Source organism: Phocoena phocoena, chromosome 1 (genome assembly GCF_963924675.1).
Source record: "Phocoena phocoena chromosome 1, mPhoPho1.1, whole genome shotgun sequence".
Taxonomy (NCBI): Eukaryota; Metazoa; Chordata; class Mammalia; order Artiodactyla; family Phocoenidae; genus Phocoena; species Phocoena phocoena.
In genome coordinates, this window is record NC_089219.1 from 107422845 (window position 1) to 107444901 (window position 22057).

The window sequence follows — 22057 nt, forward strand, 5'->3', positions numbered from 1 at the left end:
CACTCGACTCCACTTTTTTATAAGCAAGCTCCCACCCACTTTCTCACCCACCCGGGGACCTGCCCCAAGCGGACCCGCGCAGAGGAGCACGGGAAAACGAGTCCCGCGGTGACTCCTATCCGGAGGCTCTGAGTTGCGAGAACTACAACTCCCACAAGGCTGCGCGCCGCGGGCCCTCCCCGGGAGGTATTACCCCGCCCCCGGCAGTGGGCCTAGCCCCTCAGGCCGGCAGGTTGGAAGTCTCCAGGAGCTGGCGGTCAGCGTGTGTAGGAGTGAGTCCGCGAGTTTGCCAAGCTGATTGGGTAGGCGACATGAAGGCAGGGGGAGATAGAATTGGGTAGTGGAGCCGATTTATTTTGAGTCTACTGAGGGTAGAAGACTTCCTTGAAGTCCTGGAAGTTGGGGTTCTTGAATTAAGAGCCAAGTACCGTTTGCGAAGGGCGGCACTAGGCGCTTTATATTTAATTTTCATTTGCTGTCTCCCTTCTATGTTTAGAGGCTTAAATCGTTGCAAACTTACAGAACTTCAAGCTCATTGATGTGTTTATTTACATCCAGAATATTTCTTGTGGAAAAATCCAGGCCCTGCGTGCAGATGTCCCAGTGACTAAGCACCTTAGCTAAGCCTCAACCACCTGCTGGTCTGGTTTCTCATGAATTTACAGCGGCCCCAAACCACTATTCCAGATCTTTGCAACAGGGCACAATGAAACCATCTGTGTCTGTCTCAAGGCAAAGGTCAAGTTGTGAGGAGAGTCTGAATATGTTACATTAAAAAAAAACCAAATTCAGTCAATTTGAAGATCTAATTAGCTTTATTCAACTATTCATGAATTGGGCAGCATCCCATCTAGCAACTAGAAGAATGCTGGGAGTGGTTGTACAAAATGGAAGGCTTTTAATAGGCAGGAGGGTGGGGCAAGAAGGTATTAAAAAAAGAAAAGATGGGTTCCCTTTCTGGGAAGGCCCCCCCCCCCCCGCAAGGGTTTTATCATGCAGATTGCCTCTTCTGGGGGTGGGAATGGGGGTTGATGGAGAGGGACCACGTGACAGGTTACCTTACTGGTGCTTAACCAGAAAATTCCATACTGGTCCCTTAACATTACATTTCTGGGGGAGGCAGAAACTGCAATTAGACATGGGTACTAAACCTAGATAATAAATCTAGGTTTGGTATCATGGGCTTCAGCACTAGTGATGCCACTTTGGGCCTGTGGTTTTCTTTTTAACACCATCCAACCAATTCTTTTATCATTCTAGATTCTGTCATTGAATCAAACGGGGCAAGATGTGAGGGCAACATACTTATGGAGTATGGCTCCTGACCTGAGTCTAAACTAGTTCACTCACCTAGAAAATTCTGAATGTCCTACTGTCGGGAAGGGTCAGTTTGGAACACTGCACATTGTCACAGTTTTCCCCCTGGCCTAGCCCATGGACTCACTTCTCAGAGTCTTACTGTGTGTCCTGATACTATTAAAAACTGAAAGCTGTTTTTCTAGCTGAAGTAAGGTATCAGGAGCACCAGACAACTCAGCTTCGGAACCTGTGTAATGAAATGTAACCTCAGTGGGGAAAGCTGTTCTCAGCAGTTGAGTGAAAACATGGTATAACTTTAGTGCAGAAGGGCCCTGGTGTTTGAGCAGCTTCAGCAGTCCTGGTTGTGCTAGCACATCAGAGCAGCTTCAAGGCAATGTAATGTTGGCCTCTGGATGCCATTCCCTTCTGCATAATGGACAGGCCACCCTAGTCCACACCCTTACCCTGGCAGCCTCAGCACAGACTTGTCAGGCATCACGAGCAGCACCTTTGACCTGGATGAGCCTGTGCTGCTGGGGTGCCCGTGTGTAGTTGAGGAGCAGTGCTGTGGCTGTCTTAGCAACAGATCTCTGCAGGAAGCCAGAGCAAGGGAGGTTGGAAAATGACAGATTCCATGTGGCACTGTTTGTCAGCACATGGGAGACAACACTTGGGAAGCCCTGTAAATATTTGGTGTGTTATGTATGGTGGTGCTGGTAGTGTTAGTAAATTGCAGTTTAAAAGAAAGGGTAGAAATCCTGAAATCATGCTCTGGGGCTGCAGAGTGGCAAGGGTGGGGGGTGGTAGGCCGTGGGGGACTGAGCAACTGATATTGTGACCTTGGCTTTACCATCAGGCAGGTTTGGCTTGGGAAATAAGCCCTCTTCCCACCAAATTGTCCTCAGAGGGTTGGCTTTAATATTATGCCAAAACTCGGTTTGAATTATGAGATAAGAAACAACCACATTCACTGTTTTATCTCCAGTAGTGAACACAGTGCCTGAGTCATAAGTACTCCGTAAATACTTGCGGAATGAAATTATAGAATATATCGTAGGAATGTTGTTGAGGACATTGTTCATTACATCACTTATTGCTCCCTATATAAATCGCCTCTTGAGAAATTTGTTTTAGTGTTAGCATTAGAACAAACATTAAAACATATGAAGATTACTTTTCTTTCGTTTTTGCCTTGGCTGATAGGAAGCTTGGAGCTTAATTTTAAACTTAACCACAGCAAATATTTAGAACCTAATAGCTAGTGTAACTGTGATCTTTTCCTCCAGGATATCACCCTGGATTGGAGGGGGGCAAAACTGGAGAAAGGTCAGGCTGTTGCAGGCTTCCAGGTGTGAAACCTTTAGGAGGCAGAGTTAACAATAGAGAGTGAGAGGGAGGAAGGCGTCAAGGATGACTTCTTAGTTCCTGGGTCGGGCAACTTGCAGAGGATGCCTTTTACCGGGAGGAGGTTGAGCAGAAATTAGCAAGTTAATTTTGAATATGTACATTATGAGGTTACCTGTGAGGCATTTAAGTACAAATGCCCTCTAGATTTCATGGATCTGGAACTCAGAATAAATTTGGAGTAGGAATATATAGGTGAAACTCCTCCACGCATAGTTATTAATTGAAACAATAGGAGTGGTTAAGATTCCCAGGGTGAGTGAGTCGAGTAGGAGAGAAACAGGGGGCTAGGACAGGACTCTTGAGTGTTACGGAGCAAGGGCTCACTGTGCAACGCGCATAGAGGCCAATACTATGGCACTGGCTTTTGAGAAAAGAGCTTTATCTTGAGGTCGACTGATAAGGAGGCGGGAGGCAAGGCTCTCAAACCTGTCTCCTTGATCTATGGTCGGGGCAAAGTTTAAGGGGTTAGAGAAATTTCAAACCTGGATGGTGATTGGTTAGTCTTGAATTAGTCCATATGAGCTACTCATGCTGCTGGAAGCCAGGATTTTCTTATTGAAGCACTTCTCACTTTGCAAAGGGCTCTGGTGGCAACATTTCCGGAGGCAAGTCAGGTTTGTGGGTTCAAGCCCCACCCTAAGGGAGTCCATATAAAAGGTTACAGCTGCTGGCGTACTCAAAGGATTAGAGTCCCAAACCCTGGGTTAGAGCCTGCGGTCTTTGGATTTCTCTGCTTGTCTGTGTTTGTCCGTGACTGTTTTATTTGTGAGGAATTGGCCAATAGGGTTAACTATTGGATGACTGCAGCAAAGCTTTGCTGAATCTGCTTCCTGTCATTTTGCTCTGGCTATCCTGAGGAGAAAACACTTCCAAAATGGGGAATGTTAACAGTACCCCTGCTAATTTAACAGGAAGGTGGGGGGAAAGAAAAAAAAAAAACATGATATATCAATCAGTCTAAGGAATAGAGTAAGCACAGTAAAAGTAATTAGGAAATATAAGGAGTAAAATCAGTGAAATGGGAGCTAGGAGAAATCATCAATTTCCAAATGGGAGGTCAGCATGGATTAAAAGGCAAAGCTTTGTGTCTTTAGAGTGATTTGAGGAAAGACAGATTAAAGAGGAAAAAAACAGGTGGGGCAATGTTATTAGACAAATAGATATTTTAGGAAGGTTGAGATTGTTAAGGTAGTAACAGGACAGTGATTTTACAATATATAATTACTTGCAGTTTAAATAAGAAATACAGTAGTCAAACTTGGCCTACATTTAGCCAACTGTAAAATAAAGCAAAAAATCTTCCAAAACACAAGCAAAACTTGACAAGAACATTTTTGAGAAAATAGCTCTTAAATACATCTAGAGAATGGCCTGAGAAGATTGAAGTATTTTGAAGATGGAGATAATGTTTCTAATGCAGATAATAACTAGAGTCACCTGGGTATAGATCTCTGTCAGTAAGTTTGTGCTTTGTTCTGTTTGTACCTGTCCTTTCTGATAACAATATGGTTCTTTTAGTGATGTGCTTTTATTCTGTAATTTTTAATGTATTATGTTCTTGGTGTTCTATTTGAGTTCCTACTGTATATGGTATACTGGAGTTATGAAAAGGAAGAAAATGATTTTCGTTTGTACCACTGCCTGGCCCAGTATCAACTGGGGTCAGGGGAAAATGGCGCAAGAATGGGTCTTCTAATTGTAGGACTATTTTACAATTAGACTTGGTTTGCAAAAGAGTGGAGAAATGGGACAAAATCAGCTTTATCCCTGTTTCTTACAAGGGAGGAGTCTTTTACAGTTAGACACATTTTAGTTTGTCTTCATTGAGAATTTTAACCCTCTTTTGTATGAGCCAAGCTATCAAGGAGCTAGCATTGAACTGCTTTTAAGTGTGTGTGTATGTGTGTGTGCGTGTATCACACACACACACACACATACTATTTTGAGCAATATAGTGAAGGAAATCTGGTCAGCCAGCTACAAAACTCAGACTTCAGGAAGGGCTTGTTTTTCTTCAGAGAAGGAACTCCCAGATGGAGAACCTTGGCTGTCCTACCATCAGCTCTGCCTTGCACTGTGGTTATCAACTTTCTTCAGTTCAGGAGTAGGCAAGCACGACGTCGGACCTCGACTGCTTTTTCTAAGTTATTTTGTCCAGCAGTTAAAACTGCTAAACAGTTCTCAGCAGCGAAACCTGAGTCTCTATATCAGAATAAGAATTTGCAGAAGATATGTAAAGTTATGGTTCAGAGGAAGGCCCTCAGGAAAAACCTATTTTCCCTGAGTCAGAGCCAGTAATGATCTCAACTACATTTGTCTCCTCCTTTGGTGCCTCCCGCCATTCCCCCGCCTCATGAAGGGGGAAATCCCTCCGAGTGGTGCCAAGGCTTCCATCAGCAATCCTCCTAGAGCCCCAGGTCTGGCCCCAGCCCTGTACCCTTCCTTACCAGATAGTCAACAGGGTCTCCCCTCCCCATACCTGTGAGGGTACTCAGTTTGACCCACGGGGTACTCTGCTTCAGGCAGGGCAATATCCATGGAGACAAGTTCCCACAGGTCTAAATGACCAAGGTCAACCCAGGGGATCTGTATATGTGCCCTCCTCCTTTTCTATCTCTGATCTGTATAATTGGAAAAAAGCATATTTAAAGCACAGCTTTCCATATGTGCCTGAATGCCCTACTCCCTTGTTGAGGCAAGGTCTACTAACAAAATTAAATGACTTTCTCAGCAGAAAAAACAAGTGTGCACCCTCCAAGCTGCACTATTACAACTGGGAGATGAGCCTCAACCAGAAGTCCCTGAAGAAATTCTACAAAAGGTAAGAGCATATGTTTGGGCTGACCCAATAGTAGCAGAGCTCTGTCCAGGCACCAAGACTCTAAATTTAAAGCAGTGCCCTTTGAAGAGGTATGCGAAAGAAGGTATAAAGCCTCTGCTAACCACCTGTCTTAAATCCCAATTAATCTGACCTTGTCATTCCCCATATAACACTCCAATCCTGCCGGTATGAAAACCGGGGACAAAAGATTATCGTTTTGTGCAGGATTTGGGAGCCATTAACCAAATTGTAGAGGATACATTCAGTGTGCCAAATCCTTATGCAGCTTTATCTGGAGACTTTTGCTGGTTTACAAACAATTCTGGATATAAAAGATGCCTTTTATTGCATATCCCTAAGTCCTGAGTCCCAGGAACTGTTTGCCTCTGAATGGGATGATCCAGAGACTAATATAAGACAACAGTATTGTTGGATGGCACTCCCGCAAGGATTTAAGAATGCTCCCACCATCTTCAGGGAAGCCTTAGCCAAGGATTTAAGGGGCCTCCAATTAAATGAGGGAATGTTACTTCAATATGTGGATGCTAGTAAAACTAAGGAAGCTTCAGACCAAAATACAATCCTCACTTAAAATTTTTGGCAGACCAGGGATATAAAGTCCAAGGGGAAAGTGCAAATTTCTTAACCAACTGTAAAATATCTAGGATTTGAGTTATCAAAAGGACAAAGAAACTGACTGCCGGATTGAAGGGAAGCATTAGCTAGGGTGGTTGTACCCACCACCAGAAGGCAATTGCAAGGATTCTTAGGAATGGCTGGGTTTTGTCATATTTGGATTCCTAACTTTGGACACATGGCCAAACTCCTATATGAGGCTCTTAGAGGAAATGACAATGAACCATTAAGCTGTACTCCGGAATGCCATAAGGCATTCCATACCATAAAAAAATTGAAGAAGTCTATTCTAGCAGACCTGACCTGACTGATCAGCCTTTAGAAAAGCCAGACGTGGAAATGTTTATGGATGGGAGCAACTTCATGGACTGGGGACTTCCAAAGGCTGGATATGCAATAGTAACTCATCAGGAAGTCCTAGAAGCAGAAGCCCTCCTCCAGGTACATCTGCCCAAAAGGCAGAGCTCATAGCCCTCATGAGAGCCCTGCACCTTGGAGCTAAGGAAAAGGCAACCGTTTATTTATTTATTTTTAATAGTGTTTTTGCTTTTTTTTTGGCCACGCCATGTTGCATGTGGGATCTTAGTTCCCTGACCAGGGATTGAACCCATGCCCCCTGCAGTGGAAGCACAGAGTCTTAACCACTGGAACACAAGGGAAGTTCCCAAGGTTACCATTTATACTGATTCTAAGTATGCCTTCTCTATAGTGCATGCCCATGGGGCCATATGGAAAGAGAGGTCTACTAATATCAGGAAGAAAAGAAACACGGAGAGGAGATACTGGCCATATTAGACTCTGTTATAATGCTGAAAGAAGTAGCCATAGTACATTGCCCGGGCCACCAAAAGACTGATAGTTATATAGCTAAAGGAAATAATTTGGCTGATCGGGCTCTAAAACAGGCAGTCAGAAATGGAAATGGATCTAGGGAGAGCAGACTGATGGGGATTTCACGATGACTCTCGGAAGACTTAGATGGTATTCGGTACCAAACAACCAAATGAGGCTGGATTTATAATGAACAGGGACTAGTGCTTACACCTGAGCATTTAATGGAAAGAATTATTACTCATCTACATCAAGGAGCCCATTATGGGAGGGATGCAACCTATCATTGGCTACAAAGGTTTATTGTTGGTTCGCAGATTCAAAGGCCCATCCAAAAAGTAATAAAAAATTGCCTGATCTGCATCAGAAACAATCCTAAAACCAGGCCACGCCCGATAATGAAAGGGGTGCAAACCTGAGGGACAAAAGCAGGAGATGATTGGTAAGTAGACTTTACTGTTACGCCAAGAAGCATGGGAAATAATAGACATCTGCTCGTATTTGTGGACACCTTCACAGGATGGGTCGAAGCATTTCTATGCTGAATAGAGAAAGCTTCTGAGGTAACAGAGGCCTACTAAGAGAAATCATCCCTCCTTTTGGGTTGCCTCTTTCTATTCAAAGTGGCAGTGGAGGAGATTTCATAGCCAAGATAACTCAAGGGGTGTCTCAGACCCTCGGAATATAGTGAAAGTTACATGCTTCATGGAGATCTCAGTCTACGGGAAAGACTGAAAAGAGGAATCCTACCTTAGAAGAGACAATCACCAAAATATGTCAAGAAACCAAGTTAACTTGGGATAAGGTCTTATCAGTTGCCCTGCTTAGGGTAAAAGTAGCCCCTAGAGGCAAGCTCCAAATGAGCCCTTATGAAATGTTATATGGGAAACCCTTCCTTAAGACAAAGTATTATTGCAGTTTTGAAAATGATCATGTAGCATGAGTAGCTCATATTGCAGAAGAATTAGATACTATAACATGTTTTCATGGATTCCCAAAGGAGTAAGGTCTGTTTTTGAAGGACTGTTAAAGTTAGGAGTCATAGTTCTGTGTATCTTAGGGTTAATCCTTTCACTCATCAGATTTTGTGCTTACTGTCTATCATGTATATTTAAAAAGGCCTCCCCCACTCACATGATGATTGCTCAAGACAAGAGTTCAGGCTAGAATTTGCAAATATTTATAATAAAATGCAAAACAATTTCCTTCCTGTTATAAACATTCACACCCCCAATCAGCAGGAACAGCTAGAATGGTCATTGCCCTATTTGCCTCAAGACTCAGGAATGGGGCTTCCCTGGTGGCGCAGTGGTTGAGCGTCCGCCTGCCGATGCAGGGGACACGGGTTCGTGCCCCGGTCCGGGAAGATCCCACATGCCGCGGAGCGGCTGGGCCCTTGAGCCATGGCCGCTGAGCCTGTGCTCCGCAACGGGAGAGGCCACAACAGTGAGAGGCCCGCGTACCAAAAAAAAAAGAAGACTGAGGAATGTACAAAGAAAAAGGGGAGAATTGAAATAGTACGTAAAACATCGACCAGCCTCAACTGTTTTTGTCTCTTTAAATAGGTTGTTGATTAATCAAACTGAAATAGCACCAGCTTAAACTGGTTTAACTTCCTTAAAACAGGTTGTTGATTAATCAAAGCTGGAGTTATTTTACGGAGATAGCACTGTGCATGTGCAAGACAGGAACCTGTGTCTCCAGGATGACCTTGGAACCAAGAGTCTACAGAACTCAAAGAATAGAAATCTTGCCACCAGAGCCTTTTACAAAGTGAGAAGTCCTTCAATAAGGAAAAGCTGACTTCCAGCAGCATGAGTAGCTCATATGGACTAATTCAAGACTAACCAATCAATCACCATCCAGGTTTGAAATTCCACTAACCCCTTAAATTTCACCCCAGACTCTGGCTTGAGGAGACAGGTTTGAAAACCTTGCCTCCTGTCTCTTTGTCAGTCGACCTCGTGATAAAGCTCTTTCTTTTCTCAAAAATCAGTGCCATAGTACTGGCTTCTATGCACATCAGGCAGCGAGCCCTTGCTCAGTAATGAGGGAACACCACCATTTAAGGGAAGGGCAGAGAAAGAGAGGCCTGAGAAGGAGAATGATAAGGAGTGGCAGAGATAGAAAAGACTTAGGTATCAAGGAAGCCAAGAGAAGAAAGGTTCGAAGAAGAAGGGAGTGGACAGCAGTGTCAAATGGAACTGAGAAGTCAAGTGATGGACGGACCAAGTGTCTCCTGGATTTGACAAAATATTCTTTGGTCACTAAAGTGAGAGCGGTTTCAATGAAATAGTGGGGTGAAAATTAAATAGAAGTGGGTAGTGAGTGGGAAGTAAGTGTAGACATCTTCAAGAAGTTTAGCTGAGAAGAGGAGGTGAACAAATACAGTATCGGGAGGTGTTTGATTCAGGAAGTTAAGGGAGAACTGTCTTTTGAAGATGGGATAAGTTTCTATGTATGTTTAAATGTTGATAGAAAGAAGGCTATAGATAGGAAGAGGCTGAAAATACAAGAGACAGGATAATCGAGTGAAGTGCTTAAGAGGGTAGGAAATGATGAGAAATAAATGTAAAAGTCATTAGCCTCAGAAGGAGAAGGTACGTATTGTCAATGTTGACAGGTGGGAAAGAAGAAAGAACAGGCATACGTGGAGTTACATTTATAGTGTGGGAATTAGAGGGGTTTGCGGAGGGATAGTTTCTTTTTTCTGCAGAATCAGTGGGGTGGGGGGTTAGGTTTGGTACTTCTTGAAGATTTGAGGAACATGGGAAAGTGAAATATCCACAGCATACATGGGAGAGAGGGTGATGGCGAGGTAACCAGAGGCTTAGCTGGTCCCCAGGTGATTCTGATATAGGAGTTCTTCAGATCACACTTCGAGAACTACTGATAGGAGGGGATTATTTTATTCTGGGAGAGTTTTTTACAAAATGGGAGAAAATTGCCCGCTGTGGGGGCAGGGGGGACAATTAACACAAAAAGATACCATTGATGGGGCAAAATCGCTAAGGAAATGGGAGCTGTGATAAAGAAGAAAGGAGGAAGGATCAGTCTTGGACAGGAGGTGTGTCACCTCTCCAACTAAGATCGGCCTTAGGCAGAGAGAGCCTGAAATCCTCTTTCATTAAGGGTCACCTCTTTCCATTAAGATGGGAAAGGAGGTAAAGATAAACATGGAGGCAGGTAACATTGGTAGTTTCACTTCCAACAAAATTTTTCCCCAGTGATAATCTCCAGCAAGCTTGGAAAAGAGAAACTATCAATAACATTATAAGTGATAATCTCCAGCAAGCTTGGAAAAGAGAAACTATCAATAACATTATACCTAGCGTTATGCTAAATCTTTCTCATGCAGTGTGTCATTTAATCCTCCTAGTAACTTAAGTGGAAGGTCCTATCACCATTTCATAGAGAAAGAAACTGAGGTTAGAGAACAGAAGTTAAGTAACTTGTCCAAGGATGCCCCGATCTTAAGGGCAGAGTCTAGGTAGTCTGAATGTGGACCCATGTCTGTCTGAAATCTGTTAGCTACAGATATTATATATAGTGTATATTATATATACACTATGAGCCACAGATATTATACTGCTCAACTCATTGGGGGAGGGGTAGTAATTTGTGTGACATTTTGCATGGATGATACCATGCAACATGGTAGCATGGGAGATTGAAACTGTTTTTCCTTCATGAATTCTCACCCGTAAGTCTTTCTTCCTACCATCACCTCAGTCCTGATTGATGGCTTTTTTCCCCTGAATATCATTTAGAACTTTGTTGCAAATGGCAGAAAACTGACTCAAGCTGGCTTAATATGAAAAAAGAAAAAGAATTAATTAGCCCATGTAATTGAAAACTTCAGAAGGCTTAGCTGGGTAAAAGCTCAGATAATAATGGTTTCTGGTTCTTTTGAAGCCTCCAGCTCCATCTCTCACTCTTTTGCCTTTTCTGTGGAACTTTATCTGGTGCCTCCTAGCTCCTCCCTGGGTCACACAATGGCTATAGCAGTTCTATCTCTTTACTACTCAGTATATCTAGAAACAAAGATTTCCCCCCATATAAACAAGTCCTGGGCCTCGGTCATTTGCAAGATGAGACGTGTTTTTTAAGTTATAAGAAATAATTTCCAACCATCTCTGGAGTTGAAGGGGAAGTCAAACCCACCCACATGAGCAAAAAGGGTACAGGTAGTTCTTCAAAGGAGACTCGGAATTGTTTTTACCAGAAAAGGGTGACTGGATGATGAGGGGGAAACAACAGATGTTTGCATGCCTCTCTCCCAGCTTTCTTCCCCTCATTAATCACCTTCCTATGTGATTGTCAGTGACTCAAGCTGAAGTTGCTGACCTTTTGGCAGAAGAAGGTGGGCTTAATACTCTCTACAAGTCTTACCGGTCACATCTGTGTCTATACATCTTTGTCATCTCCTTGTTTAAATGTCTCTATTGGCTCCACATTGCCCATGGAAGAATGATTTACAATATCAGTGTTTAATGGTCCACCACTCTGGTCTTCCATGCTGTTTTAAAGTCCTGGAATACTGGCATTTCTGTTGGTGTGATACAATTATTTTAGAGTTTAAAAAATCTGAATCATTTATGTCTTGATACACAGAGACATGCTTCATTAAAATCTTGAATCAGATATAAGTACGCTTGTTTAGAAAGCCATCTTCTATACTTCCATAATCCTTAAACAAAAGAAGAAAATAACAACCACCAAAGCAAAGCTTATAATGCAAGAATAGTTCTTATCTACTACAAAGATTTCCACCAAATGGAATAGGAACAGAACGCTATTGGTATTAATATGGTGTCCACATTAGAATCTCCATTTATGTAAGATGAGACAGGAAGATGAAGACAAGTGAGAAATACTTTCTTTGAAGCAAACAAACAAAAACAGCTTGTTACAAACAAATATTGTCCCTGCAAAGAAAGAAAATATTGCCTCCCCCCCAAAAAATCTCCTCAAACTTATTAACGAAGAGATAGGGTTGTTTGAAGATAAGGGACTAGAGAAAATACTGATATTTAAGGACGTCTTATAACTATCTCCTTATCATTCCCTTAACCAGCATACATTCAGAATTTTTTAGCAACTGGAAAGTTTTTCACAGCTTGATGATATCGTTGATAGACTAATATCACTTTAAAAACAATTGTAATTTTACTTCATTTTAAGCCCCAATTAAACTATTTTATGTAGAATTTCCTTTAAGCAATATTTTATTTTTATATTAAAGTGATATGGTTAATGTATTTCAGTATATTTGCATTTATGCTTATGAATTTTTATATTTGAAATGTAATAAATACTTAGTTTTACTGATCTCGGGTACTTAATATGTGAAATAAGTACGAAAACCTCCTGAAATTCTATCCAGGATTTAAATGACTGTTTAGCTTGGCGCTGGAGGCCCTTCCTGTCAGCCCCTTGTCTACAGTCCCAGCCGCCCTCCTGCATCCCCATCCCGGGGGATGGATATGTTTATCTGTGTTTCCTTTTCCAAGTAGAGCTTGGATCCAGTCACCTCTATTCCTTTGCTGGAGGCCCCTTCTTCAATTTTTACCTATAAAGGTCACATGGGACGAGCACAACTGGTAGAATGGAATCTTAAAGCAAATTTGTTTTTGTCTCCCACTATCTTTTTAAGTCTGCACCAAGGGGCTATTTCTCTCTTACATTTAGAAAAGACAAAGGTTGTCCCTCAGAGGTAATAACAGTGCTGTCACTTTTTAGGGCACAAAATGTCAACCAGGCACTTAAATGGGAGTCCGAGATGAGAATTGTTGTAACTTCAACTTACAGTTGAAGTGTGTCCTCTCCTCCAGCTTCAGCTGGCTGCAGGCTAGAAGTCTGAAATTTGAAGATCGGGGGAGAGGGGCTCTTGGCTTCTCTCTTTCCTCCTCTCATGCTCCTTCTTCTCTTCTCCCATCTTACAAACTTGTTTTTGGCCCTTTCAGGGTCTGGAGCCTGGGGAGGGGAATTCGTGGATTCATAGAATTCTTGGTTGATTGATGCTGTGGAAGTGATCTAGCTGGTGCTCTCTGGACCTTGAAGATCTTTGAAGCCAATTTCCCTCTTGAGGGACTTTCATGGGTTCCTCAGAGACCTTCCCTTTCCCCACTTCTGCAGCATCTACACGTCCAGCAGCAGTTCATTTCCAGCTTTCACCCCCGCAGGAGGCCATTTCGACCAGGGGCTAAGCATAACCATGTCAATTCCCTTTCCCTCAGGGATCTCATTTGGTCCATAGGAGACACCATTCACCCAGACAGACTCTGGGAGTGTAGCTACCTCCCCACACCTCAGCCCTCGACATTTTGATTTCTCCAGTGTGATCCAGTCAGCAGACCTGTGTCCCTCAAACTGTAGGAGACACACATTAAGCTCCGCAGATGGTTCCCTCAAAGTCCTGTCCTTTGGTTTGAGATAAGGAGCGGATATCCCTTCTCCTCCTCATTCACCCTTAGTGAGGAGGGTAGAATTCTTCATACACAGTAGTTCTTTCCAAAGAAATCCATCTCAAAAAGCTTCCTATCAGCATCCCTTTATGCCGTCAATGTGGGTGACCATTTGAGAGTTACCTCTCTCTCCCTTCTCCCCTTTTTACCATCTATGTTTTGGTCTAACACATAGCTCTGGAATGTGCCTCAACTAAAGCTTTTATTTTAACATCTTGCTACATCCCTAAAGATCACTTTCATGCCTCTACCTGCACAAAAGCTTACTGATCAGCCCCAAGGTAGTAATTTTCTACTTTGCCAAACTCTTAGGTGTGGATCATTATGCCATTCACATGGTACTTATTTTCTGCCTTGTATTGTACTTACTTAAGTACACTTATTTCCACCAAAAATTTGTAAGTTCCTCTAAGGTAGACACTATGCATCTTTGTTTTTATATCACTAAAGTCTTACACACAGTATGTAAATAATATTTGTTATATCCAAGAAATGGATTGCTCAATATTGCTGTGTATGGTAAAGTCTTGGAAAGTAGATAATCTTTCCAATTCAACCTCTATCTACCGTCCTGAGTTTTAAGCACTGTGGCCAGTTGAGGATACAGGCACAGACAAGACAAAGTCCTGTCTAGAAGCACTCATAATCAGCAGAAGAGATGGTATATTACAAAAAGTTACATAAGTCTACAATAAAGGTGTGATCTAAAGGTTGTGCATAGGAGGGAGTGGTTAACTAACCAGGATGCTCAGGGAAGTCTTCATGAAGTTGGAACTACTTGAATTTTTTAAAAAATTGAGCTATAATTTATTATCATGAAGTTCATGCTTTTAAAGTATACAATTCAGTGATTTCTAGTATGTTCACAAGGTTGTGCAACCATCACCACCTTGTAATTCCAAAACATTCATCACCCTCAAAAGAAACCTCATGGGCTTCCCTGGTGGTGCAGTGGTTGAGGGTCCGCCTGCCGATGCAGGGGACGTGGGTTCGTGCCCCGGTTCGGGAGGATCCCGCATGCCACGGGCCGGCTGGGCCCGTGGGCCATGGCCGCTGGGCCTGTGCGTCCGGAGCCTGTGCTCCGCAACGGGAGAGGCCGCAGCAGTGGGAGGCCCGCGTACCGCAAAAAAAAAAAAAAAAAAGAAACCTCATACTCCTGAGCAGTCTTTCTCCACTCCCCCTCTGCCAACCCCTGGCAACCACTTATCTACTTTCTGTCTTTATGGATTTGCCATTTCTAGACATTTCATATAAATGGAGTCATACAATATGTGGTCTTCAGCGTCTGGCTTATTTCTCCTAGCATAATGTCTTCAAGGTTAATCCATGTTGTAGCACATATCAGAATTTCCTTCCTTTTTAAGGTTGAATAATATTCCACTGTATGTATATACCACTTCATCCATTGATAGACATTTGTGTTATTTCCATTTTGGGGGCTATTGTGAACAGTACTGCTGTGAACATGGGTGTGCAAATATCTATTAGAATCCCTTCTTTCAGTTCTTTTGGGGAGACATCCAGAAGTGAATTGCTAAATCGTATGGTAATTCTGTATTTAATATTTTGAGAAATCACCATAATATTTCCCATCGCAGCTGCACAATTTTACATTCCCACCAGGAATGCAGAAGAGTAGCAATTCCTCCAAATCCTTGTCAACATTTATTTTCTGTTTTCTTTTTGTTTTTTTATAATAGCCATCCTAATGAGGTGAAGAGGAATCTCACTGTGGTTTGGGTTTGCATTTCCCCAATGATGGTGATTATCTTTTCATATGCTTGTTGGCCATTTGTATATCTTCTTCGGAGAAATTTGTATTTAAGTCAAAAGGCTCACTTTGTTTTTTCTCTTGTCTTGGTTTTTTTTAACTTTTATTGAGGTACAGTTGTTTTACAATGTTGTGTTAGTTTCTGCTGTACAGCGAAGTGAATCAACTGTATGTATACATACATCCCCTCTTTTTTGGATTTCCTTCGCATCTAGGTCACCACAGAGCACTAACTAGAGTTCCCTGTGCTATACAGCATGTTCTCATTAGCTATCTATTTTATACATATTAGTGTATATACGTCAATCCCAATCTCCCAATTCATTCCACTTTTCCCTCCTTTGGTATCGATACATTTGTTCTCTACGTCTGTGTCTCTATTTCAGCCTTGCAAACAGGTTCATCTTTAACATTTTTCTAGATTCCACATATATGTTTTAATATATGATATTTGTTTTTTCTTTTTTTAATTTTTTAATTTTATTTTTTTTATACAGCAGGTTCTTATTAGTCATCAATTTTATACACATCAGTGTATACATGTCAATGCCTATCACCCAATTCATCACACCACCATCACCACACCCCGCGGCTTTCCCCCCCTTGGTGTCCATACGTTTGTTCTCTACATCTGTGTTTCAACTTCTGCCCTGCAAACCGGTTCATCTGTACCATTTTTCTAGGTTCCACATACATGCGTTAATATACAATATTTGTTTTTCTCTTTCTGACTTACTTCACTCTGTATGACAGTCTCTAGATCCATCCACGTCTCAACAAGTGACCCAGTTTCGTTCCTTTTCATGGCTGAGTAATGTTCCATTGTATATATGTGCCACATCTTCTTTATCCATTCGTCTGTCAATGGGCATTTAGGTTGCTTCCATGACCTGGCTATTGTAAATAGTGCTGCAGTGAACATTGGGGTGCATGTGTCTTTTTGAATTATGGTTTTCTCTGGGTATATGCCCAGTAGTGGGATTGCTGGATCATATGGTAATTCTATTTTTAGTTTTTTAAGGAACCTCCATACTGTTCTCCATAGTGGCTGTATCAATTTACATTCCCACCAACAGTGCAGGTGGGTTCTCTTTTCTCCACACCCTCTCCAGCATTTGTTGTTTGTAGATTTTCTGATGATGCCCATTCTAACTGGTGTGAGGTGATACCTCATTGTAGTTTTGATTTGCATTTCTCTAATAATTAGTGATGTTGAGCAGCTTTTCATGTGCTTCTTGGCCATCTGTATGTCCTCTTTGGAGAAATGTCTATTTAGGTCTTCTGCCCATTTTTGGATTGGGTTTTTGTTTCTTTAATATTGAGCTGCATGAGCTGTTTATATATTTTGGAGATTAATTCTTTGTCTGTTGATTCGTTTGCAAATATTTTCTCCCATTCTGAGGGTTGTCTTTTTGTCTTCCTTATGGTTTCCTTTGCTGTGCAAAAGCTTTTACGTTTCGTTAAGTTCCATTTGTTTATTTTTATTTCCATTACTCTAGGAAGTTTATCAAAAAAGATCTTGCTCTGATTTATGTCAAAGAGTGTTCTTGCTATGTTTTCCTCTAAGAGTTTTATAGTGTCTGGTCTTACATTTAGGTCTCAAATCCATTTTGAGTTTATTTTTCTGTATGGTGTTAGGGAGTGTTCTAATTGCATTCTTTTACATGTAGCTGTCCAGTTTTCCCAGCACCACTTATTGAAGAGACTGTCCTTTCTCCATTGTATATCCTTGCCTCCTTTGTCATAGATTAGTTGACTGTAGGTGCGTGGGTTTATCTCTGGACTTTCTATCTTGTTCCATTGGTCTATCTTTCTGTTTTTGTGCCAGTACCATATTGTCTTGATTACTGTAGCTTTGTAGTATAGTCTGAAGTCAGGGAGTCTGATTCCTCCAGCTTTGTTTTTTTCCCTCAAGACTGATTTGTCTATTCGGGGTCTTTTTTTTTTTTTTCGGTATGTGGGCCTCTCACTGTTGTGGCCTCTCCCGTTGCGGAGCACAGGCTTCAGATGCGCAAGCTCAGCAGCCATGGCTCACGGGCCCTGCGGCATGTGGGATCTTACCGGACCGGGGCATGAACCCGTGTCCCCTGCATCAGCAGGCAGACTCTCAACCACTGCGCCAGCAGGGAAGCCCTATTCGGGGTCTTTTGTGTCTCCATATACATTTTAAGATTTTTTGTTCTAGTTCTGTAAAAAGTGACATTGGTAATTTGATAGGGATTGCATTGAATCTTAGATTGCTTTGGGTAGTACAGTCATTTTCACAATATTGATTCTCCCAATCCAAGAACATGGTATATCTCTCCATCTGTTGGTATCATCTTTAATTTCTTTCATCAGTGTCTTATAGTTTTCTGCATACAGGTCTTTTGTCTCCCTAGGTAGGTTTATTCCTAGGTATTCTATTCTTTTTGTTGCAATGGTAAATGGGAATGTTTCCTTAATTTCTCTTTCAGATTTTTCATCATTAGCGTATAGGAATGGAAGAGATTTCTGTGCATTAATTTTGTATCCTGCAACTTTACCAAATTCATTGATTAGCTCTAGTAGTCTTCTGGTGGCCTTTTTAGGATTCTCTATGTATAGTATCATGTCATCTGCAAACAGTGACAGTTTTACTTCTTCTTTTCCAATTTGTATTCCTTTTATTTCTTTTTCTTCTCTAATTGCCGTGGCTAGGACTTCCAAAACTATGTTGAATAATAGTGGTGAGAGTGGGCATCCTTGTCTTGTTCCTGATCTTAGAGGAAATGCTTTCAGTTTTTCACCAGGGAGAATGATGTTTGCTGTGGGTTTGTCATATATGGCCTTTATTATGTTGAAGTAGGTTCCCTCTATGCCCACTTTCTGGAGAGTTTTTATCATAAATTGGTGCTGAATTTTGTCAAAAGCTTTTGCTGCATCTATTGAGATGATCATATGGTTTTTATTCTTCAATTTGTTAATATGGTGTATCACATTGATTGATTTGCATATATTGAAGAATCCTTGCATCCCTGGGATAAATCCCACTTGATCATGGTGTATGATCCTTTTAATGTGTTGTTGGATTCTGTTTGGTAGTATTTTGTTGAGTATTTTTGCATCTATATTCATCAGTGATATTGGTCTGTAATTTTCTTTTTTTGTAGTATCTTTGTCTGGTTTTGGTATCAGGGTGATGGTGGCCTCATAAAATGAGTTTGGGAGTGTTCCTTCCTCTGCAATTTTTTGGAAGAGTTTGAGAAGGATGGGTGTTAGCTCTTCTCTAAATGTTTGATAGAATTCACCTGTGAAGCCATCTGGTCCTGGACTTTTGTTTGTTGGAAGATTTTTAATCACAGTTTCAATTTCATTACCTGTGATTGGTCTGTTCATATTTTCTATTTCTTCCTGGTTCAGTCTTGGAAGGTTATACCTTTCTAAGAATTTGTACGTTTCTTCCACGTTGTCCATTTTATTGGCATAGAGTTGCTTGTAGTAGTCTCTTATGATCTTTGTATTTCTGCAGTGTCCATTGTAACTTCTCCTTTTTCATTTCTAATTTTATTGATTTGAGTCCTCTCCCTCTTTTTCTTGATGAGTCTGGCTAAAGTTTTATCAATTTTGTTTCTCTTCTCAAAAGACCAGCCTTTAGTTTTATTGATCTTTGCTATTGTTTTCTTTGTTTCTATTTCATTTATTTCTGCTCTGATCTTTATGATTTCTTTCCTTCTACTAACTTTGGGGTTTTTTTTTTTTCTTTCTCTAGTTCTTTTAGGTGTAAGGTTAGATTGTTTATTTGAGATTTTTCTTGTTTCTTGAGTGAGATTGAATTGCTATAAACTTCCTTCTTAGAACTGCTTTTGCTGTGTCCCATAGGTTTTGGATCATCGTGTTTTCGTTGTCTTTGGTCTCTAGGTATTTTTTAATTTTCTCTTTGATTTCTTCAGTGATCTCTTGGTTATTCAGTAGCATGTTGTTTAGCCTCCATTTTTTTTTTTTTTTTGAAACAGCCTTTTTTCCTATAATTGATTTCTAATCTCATAACAGTGTGGTTGAGAAAGATGCTTGATATGATTTCAATTTTCTTAAATTTACCAAGGCTTGATTTGTCATCCAATATGTGATCTATCCTGGAGAATGTTCCATGTGCACTTGGGAAGAAAGTATTCTGCTGCTTCAGATGGAATGTCCTATAAATATCAGTTAAATCTATCTGGTCTATTGTGTCATTTAAAGCTTGTGTTTCCTTATTAATTTTCTGTCTGGATGATCTGTCCATTGGTGTTAGTGAGGTGTTAAAGTCTGCCACTATTGTGTTACTGTCGATTTCCCCTTTTATGGCTGTTAGTATTTGGCTTATGTATTGAGGTACTCCTATGTTGGGTGCATATATATTTATAATTGTTATATCTTCTTCTTGGATTGATCCCTCGATCATTATATAGTGTCCTTCCTTGTCACTTGTAACAGTCTTTATTTTAAAGTCTATTTTATCTAATATGAATATTGCTACTCCAGCTTTCCTTTGATTTCCATTTGCATGGAATATCTTTTTCCATCCCCTCACTTTGTCTGTATGTGTCCTTAGGTCTGAAGTGGGTCTCTTGTAAACAGCATATATATGGGTCTTGTTTTTGTATCCATTCAGCCAGTCTGTGTCTTTTGGTTGGGGCATTTAATCCGTTCACATTTAAGGTAATTATAAGTATGTATGTTCCTATTACCATTTTCTTAATTGTGTTGGGTTTGTTATTGTAGGTCTTTGCCTTCTCTTGTGTTTCCCACTAAGAGAAGTTCCTTTAGCATTTGTTGTAGAGCTGGTTTGGTGGTGCTGAATTCTCTTAGCTTTTGCTTGTCTGTAAAGTGTTTGATTTCTCCGTTGAATCTGAATGAGATGCTTGCTGGGTAGAGTAATCTTGGTTGTAGCTTTTTCCCTTTCATTATTTTAAATATATCCTGCCATTCCCTTCTGGCCTGCAGGGTTTCTGCTGAAAAATCAGCTGATAACCTTATGGAGATTCCCTTGTAAGTTATTTGTTGATTTTCCCTTGCTGCTTTTTCTTTGTATTTAATTTTTGATAGTTTGAATAATATGTGTCTTGGTATGTTCCGCCTTGGGTTTACCCTATATGGGACTCTGTGCATTTCTTGGACTTGATTGACTATTTCCTTTCCCATGTGAGGGGAGTTTTCAACTATAATCTCTTCAAATATTTTCTCAGACTCTTTCTCCTTCTCTTATTTTTCTGGGACCCCTATAATTCGAATGTTGGCACGTTTAATGTTGCCCCAGAGGTCTCTGATTCTGTCCTGAATTCTCTTCATTCTTTTTTCTTTATTCTGCTCCCTGGCAGTTATTTCCACCCTTTTATCTTCCAGCTCACTTATCCGTTCTTCTGCCTCAGTTATTCTGCTATTGATTCCTTCTAGAGTATTTTTAATTTCAGTTATTGTGTTGTTCGTCACTGCTTGTTTGTTTTTTAGTTCTTCTAGGTCCTTGTTAAATGTTTCTTGTATTTTCTCCATTCTGTTTCCAAGGTTTTGTTTGTTTGTTTGTTTTAACATCTTTATTGGAGTATAATTGCTTTACAATGGTGTGTTAGTTTCTGCTTTATAACAAAGTGAATCAGCTATACATATACATATATCCCCATATCTCATCCCTCTTGCATCTCCCTCCCACCCTCCCTATCCCACCCCTCTAGGTGGTCACAAAGCACCAAGCTGATCTCCCTGTGCTATGCGGCTGCTTGTTTCCGAGATTTTGGATCATCTTTACTATCATTACTCTGAATTCTTTTTTAGGTAGATTGCCTATTTCCTCTTCATTTGTTTGCTCTTGTGGGTTTTTACCTTGCTCCTTCATCTGTAGCATATTCCTCTGTCTTCTCATTTTGTTTAACTTACTGTGTTTGAGGTTTCCTTTCTGCAGGCTGCAGGGTCTCAGTTTCTCTTACTTCTGGTGACTGACCCCAGTGGGTGTGGTTGTTCCAGTGCCTTGTGTAGGCTTCCTGGTAGGGGGCAGTGGTGCCTGAGTTCTGGTGGGTGGAGCTGGACCTTGTCCCTCTGATGGGTAGGGCTACATCAGATGGTGTGTTTTGGGGTGTCTGTGACCTTAGTATGACTTTAGGCAGGCTGTCTGCTAATGGGTGGGGTTGTGTTCCTGTCTTGCTAGTTGTTTCACATGAGGCATCCAGCACTGGAGCCTGCTGACCATTGGGTGGAGCCAGGTCTTGGTGTTGAGATGGAGACCTCTGGGAGAGCTCTTGCTGATTAATATTCCCTGGGCCTAGGAGTTCTCTGGCAGTCCAACGTCCTGGACTCAGCTTTCCCACCTCAGAGGCTGAGGCCTGACCTGTGGCCAGAGCACCAAGACCCTGCAAGCCACACAGCATGGAAGAAAAGAAAAAAGAAAAAAAGAAAGAAAATGAACAAACAAACCCCAAGACATATGATAAAAACAAAGCCAAACAGACAAAAACACACAAAGAAACACGCATACACAAAAACTAGAAAACAAAAAAGAAGAGAGCAACCGAACAAATAAATGAACCTAAAAAGTAAAACAAACAATAAAAGCTAAACTAACAGAAGCAAAAACAAAAAACTCATTTTTGAACTGAGTTGTTTGTTTTTTGTTGTTGACTTGTAGGAGTTCTTTATATATTTTGGATATCAGTCCCCTATCAGGTATATGCTTTGCAAATATTTCCTCCCATTCTGTGGGTTATCTTTTTCACTTTGTTGACAGTGTCCTTTGATACACAAAAGTTATAAATTTTGAAGTCTAATTTTTTTCTTTTGTTGCCTGTGCTTTTGGTGTGATATCTGGTGATCATGTTTGAAATGTGAGTGTATTTG